The following is a 15880-nucleotide window of genomic DNA, read 5'->3' on the forward strand; positions in this document are numbered from 1 at the left end:
GAAAACCAGGCTCAGGCTTATCAGTCTCTACAGCTACCTGAAAGGAGGGTGTAGCTGGGGGCAGGGGGAGGGAGGATAATCTCTTCTCCCAAGTAACAAGCATTAGGACAAGAAGAAATGGCCTCAAGTTGCACCAAAGGAGGTTTAGATTAAATATTAGGAATTTTTTTTCACTGAAAGGGTGTTTGCCCAGGAAAGCTAGTGGTCACCACCCATGGAAGTGTTCAATAAACAAACAAAAAGCCCTGTTAACAGTCAAGCTGTGAATTATTTCCATTTGCTTCTGGAATCACTGGAATGATCACTGGAATGTACCCAAATTAAATTATCTTTGCCTTTTTTGAGAAAAAAATTAACCCCCAGACTTTAAAACAAACCCCTATTTTTATTTTTGACACATCTTTCTCCTCACATATCTATCACTTTGCTTGTCCTGTTGTCCATTAAGACTTCAATGTCTTCAAAATTTCCACTTTCCATCTTCCTTAAATAATACTCTTCTAGCAGCTCAAACAGTGTGTGCCAAAACAGCATAATGTCACTACAACAAACAAAACCCCTTTCTATCACATCAAAAAACAGTTTGTAAACTTATGGCAAGACAGGACACACCAATATAATATTCAAGCTTGAGGAAGATAAAATAAGAAATTAAAGAACATAAAGGAACATAAAAAAATACAGAACATGTTAGATGAAAAAATACAGAAAGCAGAGAGGTTCTAAGCCAGGAGCAGCAATTCATCTTTGTGTGTTACGAGTCAAAGAAAGAACATGGGTAGTTATTATATATTTTTAATCAATTTACCCTATCACTTAGTGAGGACCAGATTTTTGGTAATGAAAACCACATCACAGTGTCGAGATGCAGTTCATACTTTCAGTAGAGCCCTTTGCATTTCAAAAGTCATAGCAGAACCTTCCATAAGGGAAGCTTTTCAAGAAACATGCTTTAAGGCAAGAGCTGAATGTAATATGATACATGGGAGTGTAATGCCAGAACAGTCCAGAATGACAGGTAAATGCTTTCAGGATAAGGGCTGAGCAGCAGGTCTGCTTGCAGAGAAAAATGAATGCATCACATTGTTTTATGGTGTGGCCTGCTGAAGGACATGGTGCAGTGTGAAGAAACATTGCATCAAAAAGAAATTCTCTATGTCCTCTATGAACCTGTATGAATTGTACGTGATATCTTTGCTTATTATATCTTCTGAGCAAACATTAATATATGTGATACACACATGATATTGTATTTTATTAAAAAAAGTAACATTTTCTACTGTGCCCTGCTTCTGCAATTGAAGAGTACAGAATCTGGGCTGATTAGTCACTCCTGTACTTCAAGAAGCCTATCTCCTGAACACAGCAAAATCACTCTTAGCCCCAAATACTTTAGCAACTTTATTGAAATGAGCCATTGTGCAATAACCGTACATCCATACTACGTCATGTAAAACCATTAATAACCATGAACTCACATTTCTTTAAGAAGATTAAAGGTGAGAAATGGACTCTTTAACAAATGAGAAAAATAGGTGGCTCACATAAAAGTGAATTCTGAGCTTCTTTTCTGAAAACAAGAGTAAATAATGCAATGAACTAATTCATGCAAGAAGAGACAAAGAATGCTAATAGAATTTACTCATTAAAAAATTAAAACAAAACGCTTTTACAACTTTTCCACTTTCAAAAAATAATTTTAAATACAATGATGAAGATTTTCCTAGTAGTATGTGGTTTTCATAAATATTTTGAACCCTCTTTTCCTCTCAAACTTTTTTAATTTTTATGGCTATAAAGCCAAAATTTAATTTCTCAGAAGGCCAAATTAAAACCTTTTGATGGCTGAAAGTTGGCATATGTGATAGCTGAGCTTCATTCAAGTCCTCAACCAGCTCGGGAACTTGTACTATTTTCATTATTCATCTACAAAGTACAGAAAAAAATACAAACAAACAAACCATAAGCCAAAACTCCACTTAGCTCCCCCTGCCCCCTGCCCAAAATCCCCAAACCACTAACACCACCAACCAAAAATAAACCACAAACCCAACACAACAAATTCAGGCTCCTAGTGCCAAATAGTCTACAGACATGGAAAAGACAGAACAAAGGGATTTACAATTCTATTAAATGAAAGTGATTTCCCACAGTTTACCCTACCTGAAATGTCAGTAAGGCTGTTTTACCACAGAGGTCAACAGAAATAGAAATACATCAGTAATGACAGGAGATGATTTGATTGTAAGGTCCTGCTGCTGCATGCAGGTTGGTGAATAGCTGGCTTCAGAGTACGTAATTGAAATAACAAAAATTAAAGGAAGTAAAATGCAGTTTGCACACAGAACACAACTGCCCTGAGATGCAGACTTCAAACACATACAACTTCTGAGAATACTGATGGGACAATTACATGAATGGAAAGGAAAGAAAATATAAATTTTCCCTTTCTTGGTATTTCCTTCACTGCATTCTCACTGATGCAGCAATTGTGTATTGTGCCTCATGCATGAAGCAATACTAATATTAGTCAATAGTCACCCATCTGTGAGCTGTTTAATAGAACTAGGACTACATGAACTCCAAACTGTTTTGGGTCTGAGACAGCTTTGGTCCAGACAGAGCCTTAATCCAGACAAGACGCACCACTGCAGACCTGTGTCTCATCTTTAGGCCAAGTGGCTTTACTTCACTGTTGTGGTCACCAAAATTTCCTTCCATTATTCCATTGAGCTGTCAGTGTACATTTTTACGGCTTCATTTACCTGTTTTCTGTGATAAAAACACAGTATTGTCCTCAAAAAAACAGAGGAATTTTACAAAGTAGGCAATACATAGAGGAAACATTATTCAAACTGCAGGTTCATGTAAGGAAGTTCCTCTGAAATAACACAGATGTCTGTGAATCAACTGAACAGACTCACTTTACAGTCAGAGAAAGAAGCACATTTTTGCATGGTGTGACTCACTCTAAGAAAGGCTGCTAAAGCAGGTCAGATGACAAGTATCTTACTGAGACACGATTACACCTAAGGACTCCTAAGGGCTATTGAGAGAGTCCAGAACAACTAACACAAATATGGCCATCTAAAATAACCTGAGATGTATTTGCTTGTGTGTTGCACATGCTATTTGCATCTTTATATATGATCTTGGAATACCACATGGATGCTTCCTCCTTTGCCGTCTAGGAATGCAAAGGAATCTGCATGCATGAAAATTTTTCAAAGGCTAAAACTGCTTAATTTCATTAGGTATATTCAAATCTCAGATCCAAAAATCTGTATGATAAGATGATTACAGTTTCTGACAGTGTAGTCTAATCAAGCAGATAAATAAAGATGTTTAAGTCAATGTATTTCTCACATAATTAGCCACTCAAAACCAGTACTTGCTGTAATTTGTGTACCTGCCTGCTTAAACTGCACTAGATTTACCTGCACAAAAGTTGCACTAGAATTACAAAAATTATCTAAAATTCCTTCTTCTTCCCCTCTCAGGCTCAGGAACTTAGAGCTGTAAAATGGAAATTCATTTGGTGTAGAGTGTGATAACACAGGGTGACAGACATCAAGACTGCTTAATTCTTTTGTCATTCTCAACATCCAGTCTTCTCAAGACTCACTAACCGAGGAACAACAATATTGTCACACAGGGCTGTTTTTAAAATCAAGACTGGCTACTAATTGCATGTAATTCAATTAAGCCTCCCTTTAATCCCCATGTTTTGATACACATATTCCCAAGCACAAGATTGCTACTTGGAAACACTTCATTTTATCTACCTGGCAAAACTTCCACCAGTCTGTTGCTCAGTGGTCTCCTCTTAATAGAATCACATAAAAGATTTAATGCACAGTATCTTCAATGAGTGTCTTCACAAACACAAATATAGATTGATTTATTTGCTTATTAAAGCCTATGAAGATTTACTGTAAGTAAACAATGAGCCAGACACCCAAAACTGTTTCACTGACTTCATTAAGTGTTTTAGAACAATTTCTTGATTTAAAACGACTTTTTACAGCAACAAAAGAAAATCATATTCTTTTGAAGAACTTGCAAAAGATTACTCTAATTTTTGCATTCTGTAAACAGGCAATATTTAATCTGTTTAAAATTAAACTCTGAAGATCAATCAGATAGGCTTTTGAAGGGCTCAGACACACCAAGTAGTTCAGAGTAGTATTTGCAAGAGATACAGCCAGTTGTTTACCCACATAGATATCATTTAGTCCATAACTTAAACAAGCACTGATAATTTTTTTTTTTATGAAAAGATGCTATCAGCAAAACAAACACAGTATTTCATACTACTTCAAAGCTTATTTATAATGTGTTTAGAAATATTCAGTGGAAACAGGAAAATAACGTCTTGATTTTCTAAACTTTACAACATCTGCTTTTACTTACTCGAAGCATTGTAAAGTTCTCCAGATTTCAAATGGGTAGCTTTTCTTTTGTCTGGTCTCAAATTTGAAAGTGTTCACATAATTTTTTTTTATCCCACACAATTTTCCATTTTTTGCTTAAGAAAATTCAGTCATATGATCATCTCTGCAGCCTTTTTACTACAGCAAATAATAGTTAGAATACCTTAATATGCATCTTTAATGTGCACATTAGACACCTGATAGAAGTTACCCTTCCTCAAAAGACTAGAACTCCTACATCTTTATAATTTCCCAATATACAAATGTAACTAACTCTCTTTAACCAGATATCATGCTGTTCATTTATACTATTGTCTCTCAGCTAGGAATAAATTGCAGAAAGCACTATTTGCAATACATGCAGTTCTTTTCAATAGCTTTGCTTGTGGGAGTGACTAGAACCTTCAACAAGCAAAGGGCTTCTCCCTTGTATATCCATTTTTTTAGATAGGAAAAGTGTTAATCTAGCCAAGAAGATGTAACAAATGCATCTTAATCACTTTTAATGGCTTACCATGACTGTTTGAAGATGCACTATTGTATATAGCTTTATTTATTCTCCTTCACTATGTAAAATTAAAGCTGTTGGGGATTCAGCGAGAAGCGATAGCCAAAGCCTTTAAGCATGCTATCATATACTATTTGATTAATACACAGCAACATCATAAATAACTTCCTCTACCTGCTGAGAAGTAGACAAGCAACTCCTGCTCATGAGATACTCCTTGGCTTCACCTAGCTTAACAAGCTAGGTTCCTAATGCAGACCATTTACGTCACTGTGTACCTTGGCTTCCTGATCACCAGGATTAGGCTGAGCAACTATTGTATGGTCTGGCTCCCATCTGGCCTCATAATCAGGTTTCCCTCCCATCAATCAACAGCACCTGGGGTGACAGGAGAAAGGAGCTGGTGGAAATCTGGGTCTCAGCTCAGTGTTGGGATATGTGGGCGCAGGGTGAGGCAGAAGGCTTAGTTTGTTGCTTGAGTTTTGCTGCAGCATGAGATAAGGTCAGCCTTGGATATGCCCAGACCCTTGGGGCTGGAAATGCTTCCAGGTCTACTAGCTTAAACATTGCTTCTGTGTGCCTGATAAGCAAAACCAGTGCAAAAAAAACCCAACCAAACAACAAAATCATGTTTGCTCTGATGGTAAACAGCCAAACTTCACAGTTCTTCTTTTCTCATTCCATAAGAATAGAGGCTCAGTTTTAATTATAATTTTCCTCTTAAACCCATTATTTTTTCATACCTACATTTGGAACAGCCATGGGGTTTGCCAGTGGCAGCATGGTACATGAAGAAATGTAGACTGTAGCATATTTCCTCACAGTGGAGGTGGAATTAGACAGATCAAACCATCTCAGACTGAATTAATGTATACTAACTGATTTTATATCAATTTCAAATCTGCATCCCAAGTTCTCTTTTTCACACAGTATTTAAAGGTTTACTTACACTGGATTCCTTTCATCTCAACCAAATCTATGACATATTTAGACCATATTTAAACAGACTTTTGGTAAAAAATGTTTTCCAGTTTTATTTTACAAGTATTTTCTTAATTATTGCCAAACAGTAGTTGATTTAGCAGCATTTGTGCAAAGTTCTAGGCAGAATTTTCACACATGTATGTACCAATGGGTAGGTTTAATTTTTTAGGTGCATGGTTTACCAAATTACCATTATAGCAATTTACCTGACCATGAAAAACTTTAAAGAGAAAATCCCTGATATAGGATCACAATGATTTGAGACCTAGACCACCATAGCAGTTTACAGTCAAATCCTCAAGAAGCATTTCAGAGGGTACTGTTACCTTAAGTGACTGTCAGGAGAATCTCTGACCTCTGTAAAGGAATATATGGAAAAGGAAATTAAACACTTAGATTCTTAGAAATGTTTCATACTTTCTGTCCAAGACATCTGAACAATACATGCTAGAATCCAGAGTTTGGTATACAGGCTCCATGAAAAGATGAAGTTTGTTTCTCTGCATCCTCTCTATGTGATGTTTTAAGATTTTCTATTGCCCACCTATCCACAGACTTTGGTTCTCTAAGCTGTGGTTACACAGGGGATTTTTATCTTCATGTAACTATAAAAATGTCCTTTGCTATCTTTTTCAAGGTGTCAAAATACTCAATAAAGCAGAGAAAACAGCTCATTAATTGAAACAGGCATTTTATCTCCGTATTTCCACTTTCTATCCCATAAGTGTTTCCAGGAACAGCAGTGATTCCCCAGGTTTAGCTAACAACACACAGCATACTACTTAGCCAAGACAGTAGTGACCTTTAAAAACTCACCCCCCTTTGATAGTATTAATCAGCCTTCTTGTTTCTCAAATAAATTACAGGTGTGGGCTTTCAAAGGCAGTAATATAACTCAAAAGGCTTAAGGAATGGAGATAGCTTGGGGTTTCATGTTCATAAATTATCACGTTCTAAGCTTAAGTAAAACTAATGGGCACAGCTCAAAACTATTAATGCTTCAAAGATGAGGCCTCCTTGTGCCATGCATTTCTGTGGGGCATGGCAACTGGAACTGCCATTAAAGATTCCTGAATCACAACCTCAGCTGCTCACTGCCAGAAGCACAGATCCATTTTTCATCACCTGCCCACATGAATCACTCTCTGCTCTGGTCCATGCAGAGAAGAGTGAAAAAGGTGGGAGCTGAAGAAAATTTTGCACCCAGCAGAACTGTGTAGACAGAAGTTGGAGCTAAGAGATGGTGGGCAAGAGAAAGATGTAGAGCACAGTTTAACTCAGCTTTGAAAAAACTTTGACTTCATTAAAGGGTAGAATGATCAACCATAAGAAACTTCTCTACCAGACAATTTGTGGAATATACCTTTTAAAAACCCCAAGATCTTTGTGACTGACCTTAAAAAATGCTTTACAGTAGAATCTTTCTTTCTCTCCCACTTGTACCCAATGTCCCATTCTAACTGTCTGTACGTAGTAAAAGAGAACAGAAGAGCAACTTAACTAGCAAGAGAAGACAAAGTCCAACTTGCAGTCCTCTCCATTTCTTATTAGAGAAGCCTCTATATAGTCAAATAAGCCATGTAAATGAATGTGAACAAACTATGTAGTCTCCATTATTTGTTTGTTCAATGTGTATAAGAAAGAAGATGTCTGATCACTACTGTCACCAACTACTTGTGGCTGGTTTAGTTCAAGAGTTAATCACCTGATCATCCTTTCAGTAAAAACAAAATTCCCTGAATAGCAATAACTTCTTGATTTTGTGTAACTCAAATTCTTTGTTGGTAAAAATCAAAGCTGAGTTTTCACTCAGAACAATCATGGAATAAGCAACTGATTGTTTCCCCTGCTTGTGTTTGATATTCCTATAAGCTTTGCTTCTCTTATACTGGTATCACAACCACAGAAACATTAGTAATTCACACTCGGGTCTGTGTTTGGGGCTTCTCTCAGGCTAAACTTAAAAGCTTAAATCATGAATAAATCTGTTGCTCCCTATTCCCTACCCCCTGCTACACAAGAGTAAAAGACAGAATTAATTTCTTAAAATTAAATAAACAAAATACTTGGTCAGTTTAATTTTTGTCTGGCATTGATATCTTGTGGGTACTATATCAAGCCATGAAAAATAAATAAGAGAGCTGAACTTTTCAAATGCTGCCAATGAAATTTTTTCTGGTTAAGTGAGGTTAATAGGCCTTTTAATTTATAAATTCATAAGAATAAAATTGTATTTGGTTAATAGATTCTTTATTATATTCATTGAAGTCTTACTGTCAGAAATAGAAATTAGTTCCTCGTGACATAAAAGGTCAAAATTAGTTGTAATTAACAGAAAAGTCCCTGACTTCAGACAGCTACAGCTAATTACAGCAACTAGAACGCACAAGCCAAAGAGCTGTGTGTTTGCAAACCCCTGAAGAAATGCTTTGACTTCAGCATGTCATATGGTCCAGAGAATCCATTCATGAAAAAACATGCACAAGTAATGTACAGGACTTGGAACAAGTAAATCCATCATTTCATTTTGGGATCAATGCAAATAAATTTCAGATCCTTCACAAATATTTTGCACTGCAGAAAAGATGGATTCATGTCCTTGTTACTCTCTCAATAGCCTACTTTAAATCTTCAGATCCAAACTATATAGAATTACACTCAATATTATTTTTATTCCACATTAACTATGCCTTGTAAGAAATGTGTTACACATGCATAAACTGAAAACAGGAAAGTAAGTCAGGAATTTTTTTTAAAAATTGCCTTTTTCTTTTTTGGGTGCCAAGCACAAGATCTGCAATGCCTTATTAAAACATCAAGGCAGTAAACAATGTAAATGTAGAAAAGTAGGAAGTTTTCCATCAACTTTTCTTCTTGCAATGTGAACCCAGAGGAAGAATTTAACCTGCTAACATTCCAATTACTTCCTCACGCTCTGAGAAGCATTGCTTAGTGCAGGAAGCTGTAGTTCTCTTTTGCACAGCTACTTGTAGAGAAAATATTTTATTAATGGGACATTCAAAGTGACAGGGTCAGTATGCACAACTTCCATTCCTTTTGTATGCTGCTCTAAACATCAAATCAAAACATAGCCATGCGATTAAATACACTGGTAACCATAGTTTTATTATAACTGCCTTATAAATCACGTTATAGCTAATTAATTTAATTAACAGTCCTATGTCCCAGATACATTACAGGAACAGACCAAGTCAATCCAGCCTTGAAGAAACCACTAATACTTCTCAGACACCAATCCTGGATTTGTTGAACATTCTTGGAATATCAACCTGCTGGGAAAATATTACTATACCTGCTGCTTTTATGGGACTGGATTTTTCTTGCCTTTTTACCCCCTTTAAAAAAATTTAGGAACACAGAAGTCAATGCTATAAAGCAGAGATATTTTGCTAGCAGCTCAGTATTTTAAAGATAAGTAATTAAGGTGATATTCTTATAAGTTTTAAGATTCACAGTTGAAAATTAAGTATTTTTCTGCTATGTATCTTTTTCATCTGTCCTAATGAAAACACTGGTACACAAATAAAACCACACTGAGTCCCTTGAAACTCGGGCTGAAACGTATCACATTTTCAGAAGGTAAATAAAGAGAATGTTGAAGCAGAGCAGAGTTTCTAATGAGTTAATGTAAAAAAACCTCATGCAAAAGCAATCCGCATCAAAGCTAGCAGGCAATACCCTGACAGTCATCCATCAAACCAAAAGTCCCCTTAATAAATGCCAATTATAGGGCAAATATGCACAAACGCGGATAGCATAAGCCATGGGATCATTTCCTTCCAAGAAAATTAGTGACCAACAAAACACCCATGCAGCCTGCCCTACAGCAACACTCACTCCTGACCGGAATACTAACTACTATTATTATTTCACTCCTTTTTACTTTATTTTGTACTTTTGCAAGAATTCAGAGCCACACAGAATTTTGTTTGGGGTTATACAAATTCCTTCGCAATTTGTATAGAAGTCTAACATAACTTTTTAAAAGCCATGACATGCCTATAATGTATACAGAGTCTCTGACTTCCGCCGTAAGCGAGCCTTTTTCCTAACTTAATCATACTCAAATTTCACCCCTTTTAAAGATCCTGATTCAAAAATGTTCACTCATTCTCCACAGTCCACAAATTTATACCATCTCTTCCTGTGGTATTATATGTGCATAAATTAAAAAAGAATGGTCTTGTATAAGGACTGAAAACAGAACATTCCAAGTCCCCATACCCCAAATCTAACTTCAATTTATCAAGAAAATGTTTGATACAAAATATATATTCTTATAAAATTATTGTTTTGTGTATGAATAGGATGTTTCAAATTTGAGCAGAATTTTACGTTCCCCAAACCTAAAAACAATGAGTTGTACAGCATGCTGAAGTCCAACAATAATAAAAGCTTCTTTGCTGTTACATTTGTATTGCCTCTGATACATTTTATCTCCTTTTGCTAACACCTTCTGCATATCATACCTGACCAATACCTTTGGTCTCCCAAAAGCAGACTTTTTAGATTTATTTTATCTGATATACAGTAAACACAAAAGTAGCATGTTTTGTCATATGGAGTGTCAGACGTAACAGCTGAGAGCTAAGATAAAAACATTATGCTAATGAGACAAAAAAGCTTTGGAAGAAGTATTTAATACTGGTATTGTGTCAGAGAGAATTATTTTTTCATCTAAAACGTCTCACATTGCTATATTCATAGAAACAGACTAGAAAATGCTACATTAGTCCTAGTCTGATGTCTTATCTAATTGACCTCTAAAGTGACATCTTCCATCACACAGACTAACCCGTGCTATATTCATTTATTTCCATCTTACCTAAAATTATGATGAATGGTTTGAGCTCTATTCAATTATTGAAAATGTGCAAAGAAACAGAAACAATGAAACTGGCAAAGTGCTCTGCATTCTTAGGAACAATTTAGGCTAATTAGCATCAACTTCTCCCCCATTCATCATACCCCTTTAGAAATATAAACAAACTGTCAGCTCTAACCTAACAAACAGATCACTGAGCTACTTAACACAAATTATTCTTACATGAAAAGCTCCTTCTCAGGCAATATTCTCCTCTAGGGCATCTGGGAAGTTGAGCTATTAAAATTGAAGACATATGTTTCAGTCAAATTTAACTCCCAGATTGTACTGATCGCTGTTGTGACAGTTTTCCATCAGCATGCTGCTGCTGGCAAAGTACTACATATTTTAAACAAAGCAATGCAACAATAGACTTCAATGATGCATGTTCATTTAGTATAATATCAATACCACTCAATTAGCACCCTACACCTAGAAATGGAGCTACTTAAAATTATTGCTTAGGTAGAACCTGAATCTCAGATTTCATTTGGGTATTCTTTTAGAATTACACATTCTGTAATCTGTGTTCCTGTGAGCTTGGAGAAGGCAGCAGCTATGCCACAGTCAGCTATGACAATAGTTTAAATCAAACTGCAAAGGTGATGCTCTGAAAAGGCCATAGAGGGGAATGTTGCTGTCACTCCTGGGTTTTAACACAAACTCCTCCACAGATGCCACAAACAAAAGAACAACACTAAACTAAAGGAAAACAGGAAGGTTTCCAGAGCTGAATACTTCCTGAACACAGGAAGCCATGTGCTACTTCGGAAGCCAAAATGATAATGAAATATGCTTCCTTTCCTTTCTCCAAAATGCAAAAGGAACTAAATTTGTCCCCAAATTCCATACCTGACTAAAAGGCTTTTGTGCTAAAGCTAAGACCTTTTCATCAGTTCATTAAAATACTCATTATCTGGTAAAAGGAAGAAGTAAACACTGGCCTGGACTTTCTCACAGGCATTTGAGATTTTGTGCATATATAAGAATATGCCTTTTGCAGCAAGAACTTCAAAACTGGGGAATATCCCCCACTATTTTTTAGAACAAATATAATTTGGAAATTCCACAGAAATCAGAAATAATCGGTGTTGAGAAATTATTTCTTAAGTAGTTCTTCTTTTCAATCTATAAGAAAATTCCTGCTTATTGCCCTGGTTCCCTTAAAACAGCAAAATATACAATAAGAATTTAATTTTTAATTTAATTAATTAAAGATTAAGAATTTCCCATCCTTTCTCCTTTGATTTTCTCTCATTCTCTGCTTTGCTATTTCATTCTGACTCTAAATTTGTCTTGCAAGATACACTTGTAGTACATGTCATAGCTTGCCTTTTTTTTCCCCCCTCTTTCTTCCAAGGAAGGTAATGAAACCAAGCAGTATCAGCACGGTTGCCTGTTTACACAGAGAGCTGTAGTCTGAATTTAATTTTGTTTCATCCTTAGGTGAGAGGAGGAAGGAGGATAATCTAACTTCCTGATTTCCTCACTGCTGCTTGCACATACATTTTTCCCTTGGATACAGAACTTCCAAGGCATGGAGTATTATATTATTATTATATTATTATGGTTGGAGCCAAAAGGTTCGCAAACACCTCTGTGGTGATGCATTTCTTGCCAGCAACAAAGATACACTTTTTGAGTGAACACAGCACAAGCATCCGTGTCTTCTTGCTTCTGAAGGAAAGAATCTTGCACTATGACAAATAGCCACCTCGAAAAGCATTTTAAACATTAGTGCTGACCAGAAAGTCTGATCCTAGAGGTGTTATGCAAACAGATTGGTGAGACCTGAAAGTGAACACCTAATCAATGGCTCCTGCCCATCTCTCACAGTTACGGGCTTTACTGACCCAGAGAAGTGGTGATGTAGTTCATGTTCAGCAAGAGAGAATGAACAGAGGTTTTACAGCAGATGGACTAAAAACCTGTTTCAGCCATCATGAACATGAATTGATACTTCACAGTAAAAAATAAGATTTTAAGTAAGACAGAAAAACTTGATGTCTGCAGTAAAGAGTTACAAGTCACACAGCACAGAAACAATACTTAAATCCATGTTTGCAGATTAGACTGCTTGAAAGCTAGTTTCAGATATAGGAAGAAACCTGCATTTCTTCACACTAGAAGACAAAAAGTACCAGAGAAAAATCTGAAAGGTGACCTCACACAAATCAGGGGGAACTAAGGATTCAGTACAAGGCTAAATTCTGACAATGTCAAGAAAGATGCTTCAGCAACGTCATTAGGAACAGGATGGTTAAAGTCTAGTTTAAGGTGAATCATTCTTATTAATTCTTCAGCTAACCACCAAAAGAAGTACCTCAATCTCATCAAATATATCAACCCAAAGAAAATGGACATTAATGAAAACTGACATCTAACTTACAGGAAAGTAGGACAGTACTTAGTTCCTATACCTTTCTCGGGTTGTTTGCAAAATCCACTTCAAGAAAACATGAATGACTCTGCTCTACAGACAGGGTCATGAAACTAGATTTGAAAGGACAGAGCAGCACTGAACACTTCTTTGGCATTACAGCAGGAACTGGAGGTACATTACAGACACAGCAAGCCCAATGTCCCTACAAAAGCCAGTAGTTTTCCCTTGGCTATAAAAAAGGATTTTCTTAGGTGGTTTTTTTTTTTGTTTTGTTTTGTTGGTTTGGGGTTGTTTTGTTTTGGTTTTGGGTTTTTTTGTACAGGACAGTCTCAGACGGTATAAACCACCAGCTCTTTTTGCTACATCATTGAATGAATACATGGGATATGGGTATGCTACCTAAATATGGAGTGGCATATTTCAGTTGGCCTATTTTTTTTCTTGGTTCATCCATTAAAAAAGGTATTTTTCATATATGCACCTGAAGAGCATCTAACACACATGAAAACTGATTTCATATTGGTTTCAAGTGTTCTCTCAACAGCTACAAATCTGGTCTAATTTTTAAAAAGCTGTATATATGTGAGTATGACTACCTTAGAGACAAATAAAATAAATACTAATCCACATCTGTGCAAATTACCTCCAAGCTGCCATCAGACTTTCATTGTGCTATGCTGAAAGCCAGAGAAAGCTGCACACGGTATTTTTACCATTCTGTTATATAGATCAAATGTGCAACATTCAAGAGCTGGTTTATTATTTACACTGAACTGCTCTCACATAGCTGGTTTGTTTTTTTTCTTATATTTTCAAGTGTTTTCTGTTGGTTTAGAAATGTTTTCTTCCTGGTTGCACTCTCTTTTTAAGGCACAGCAACAAGTAATAGAAGCAGACAGGAAGTAGGGGTTGTTGCTCTCCAGAGGATGATTAAGCAAGTCAGCACAAATTCCCCAAAGTTCCCACAAACAGGCTCTTATGTAACAACATGTGTTTTCAAAGATATTTTCTCTGAGCAGTGTAGAGTCTTCATGGGAAAAATATAAGCTAGCTTTATAATAAACACTGTGGAGCATGAAATAACTATAAAGAGCACTGTAAATGAAGTAAATTATTAGATACTGAAAATCCCACAGCAACTGATTCTCATTTACATTTCTCAAAATTAACCTTGGTCAGTAAAGTATCCAGGTCCTGCAGTCTCTTGCTTACACAAACAAAATATATTATGTACTCCTTGGAACATCACCTGTAATGCTCTGGTATGAGTCCAGATAATGGTTTTAAGTAGTCAAGTAGTCCAGATAACTTCAGTAGACTGTTTCTGTGAAGAAACCAGGAGTCATCCTCTTCCTTTCACTTATGCACAGAGCAGAAATTCTTTAAACTTGAGAAAATTAGAATAAATAAATAAATAAATAAAATCCTTAACATTTACCTTGAGTTAGACCATCCCAGGATATACTGTCTTTAGACTGATTATTTAGTACAGCTGTGGACTGGTTAAAGCCATTCAGCATTGCATACTTTTTATTCTTAAAAAAATGCACACACATTAGGATTTCTTTGTCCTTCTCTTTAATTTTAAATAAAATTGACACATTTTATTACAAGAATATTAAGCATAAAAGAGTGGTTATTTACCTTCATATGAGAAAATACTTGACTACCTAGAATTAGATGAGGGCATCGTTATTATGAGGACAAAGTACTATGTAGTCTGATTTTCCTTCCAATAAATAAAAATTTGCAGACACAATGATAAAAAACTTAACAAACAAGACAGCACAACATACTAAGTTTTCAAGTTATGATTTCACTGCCCATTTGCAAAGATTTGATGTTGCAAAGGTAGAAAAGCCAGGCCAACCAAAAGCAGAATTATCCATGGTGTCTCAAAGCAGAACCTCAAGCTGTGCTGCAGCAGAACATTTTCTGTGCTCTGAAAGCCTGCTACCAGTAAGTCTGATTCCTATGAACCACAGTGTACATTTTATTTTCACACTATGTGGACAAAAGCTTAGCATTCTCTGTATTAAACACATTGTCCAGATGTACAAAATCACATATATCTTACCCTGCAATTCCTAAAATACATAAGTTAAATTCTGACAGGAGAAGAACATCTAGTCACAAAAGGAAAGGATGCTCTTAACATTTTATCCAACACTGCTGTCTTCTACGGATCTTTAAAGCTTTTTTCCAGCTGTTGACCCAAGACGTAGCAGAGCCAGATAACACAGGGACACACTCAAAGCAGTCATTTTTTCCTCTCCAAAACCTATAGGGCCCCAATGGAGAAGTTCACCTTATCTCACCTTTCTCACAATGGCATTGAAGTGAAAAAAAAGTGTTAAATCCAATGATCTTCTCACACCCACACACTACATCTTCTCAATAGTCAAATATTTTGAAGAAATATACTTTTAATAATTTACTATTCCTGTTTAGCTGGTGTTTCATTGTGTTGGTGCACACCTATGCCTGCTTGGTTAAGAATGGAAATTCACTTTGTGTGGTACCTAGAAACTGAAGAAACCTAGAAGTGAAGTAACAGATAATTTTTCTGGTCAAACAGGATCATTCTACTCCTATTCTATTCTATTCTATTCTATTCTATTCTATTCTATTCTATTCTATTCTATTCTATTCTATTCTATTCTATTCTATTCTATTCTATTCTATTC

The 15880-nt window shown here is 36.0% G+C and overlaps 1 protein-coding gene and 1 long non-coding RNA gene across 2 annotated transcripts in view; both read right to left on the reverse strand.

The window, feature by feature from the left end:
- LOC107205632 overlaps positions 1-15874 on the reverse strand; it is a 32421-nt gene extending 16547 nt beyond the window's left edge. Inside the window, exon 1 of the long non-coding RNA XR_001522049.3 lies at positions 14443-15874. This is a non-coding gene — a long non-coding RNA (uncharacterized LOC107205632). The remainder of the gene's footprint in view (positions 1-14442) is intronic.
- The window catches only part of SLC25A21 (solute carrier family 25 member 21), a 235331-nt gene that overhangs the window by 194636 nt on the left and 24815 nt on the right, over positions 1-15880 (reverse strand). The window lies entirely within an intron of this gene.

The sequence above is a fragment of the Parus major genome, chromosome 5 (genome assembly GCF_001522545.3).
Source record: "Parus major isolate Abel chromosome 5, Parus_major1.1, whole genome shotgun sequence".
Classification (NCBI taxonomy): Eukaryota; Metazoa; Chordata; class Aves; order Passeriformes; family Paridae; genus Parus; species Parus major.